Here is a 1,312-nt window from a genome sequence, read left to right as displayed (position 1 = left end):
TATCTTCCTGGTTGGGGTGTCTATTCAAATCTTTGCCCATTTTTTTTAACTGGATTGTTTGCTTTTTGATGTTGAGGTATTGGCATTTTCTATAAATTTTAGAGATAAGTGCCTTGTCAGGTATATTTTTGTCAAATATTTTTTTCCCAATCTTTATATTGTCTTTTTACTCTTGAAGAAGTCTTTTGAAGCACATAAAGATTTAATTTTTAGAAGGTCTCAGTCATCTAGTTTATTTTCTGCTATTTGTGCATTTTGGGTTATGCTTGATAGTCTATTTATGCCATAAATTAAGGGCCCTAAGTTTGGCCCTATTTTTTCCTTGACAAACTTTATAATTTTAGGAGTCATATTTAAGTCTTTAATCCATCTGTAGTTAGTTTTTTGTATGGTGTGAGATATGGATCTTGTTTCATTATTCTGCAAGTCGTAACTAGTTTTAGCACCATTTGTTAAAGAGACTATCTCCTCCCCCATTGAATGGATTTTGGCCCTTTGTCAAAGATAACTGACCATAGGTCAATGGATCTATTTCTGGGTTCTCAATTTTATTCCACTGGTCAATGTGTCTGTAATTGTACCAATTCCAGACTGTTTTGACTACCGTGGCTGTATACTAGGTTTTGAGATCTGAGACTGTGAGACTTCCTACTTCATTCTTCTTCAGTAGTACTTTGCCTATCTGAGATCTCTTTCTATTCCATATGAAAATAGTGTGTTTTTTTTTTTTTTCCATTTCCTTAAAGAGTGTGGATGAGATCTGGATTGGAATTGTATTGAATGTATAGATTGGTTTGTGTAGTATTGACGTTTTCACTCTGTTCAATGTTCCTATTCATGAGGATGGAATGTTCCTCCATTTATGCAGATCTCTTATAGTTTCTTGAAGTAATGTTTTATAGTTTTATTTTCACAGGTCTTTTGTGTCCCTGGTGAGATTTATTCCCAAGTATTTTATTTTTTAACATTTTTTATAGCTGTTGTAAATGGTATTTATTTCCTTTTCAGCAATCTGCTTGCTGGTGTAGAAGAATCCAACTGATTTTTGTATGTTGATATTCTATTCTGCCACTATGCTAAATTTCTCGTCAGTTATTTCCAGTAGTTTTCTTGCCGAGTCTCTTGGGTTTTCTAGGTATAGGATCATATCATCTGCAAAGAGGAATAGTTTTACATCTTCCTTACCAATCTGGATGCCTTTGATTGCCCTTTCTTGCCTTATTGCCCTGGCTAGGACTTCCAATACAATATTGAGTTGTTGTTGTTGTTGTTGTTAAGTGCCGTCGAGTCATTTCCGACTCATAGTGACCCC

The sequence above is a fragment of the Orycteropus afer genome, unplaced genomic scaffold, assembly GCF_000298275.1.
Source record: "Orycteropus afer afer isolate SDZICR_OR568_19922 unplaced genomic scaffold, OryAfe1.0 scaffold00251, whole genome shotgun sequence".
NCBI classification, from domain to species: domain Eukaryota; kingdom Metazoa; phylum Chordata; class Mammalia; order Tubulidentata; family Orycteropodidae; genus Orycteropus; species Orycteropus afer.
The sequence above is the reverse complement of the archived record's forward strand: the minus strand, read 5'-3'. Positions refer to the sequence as shown.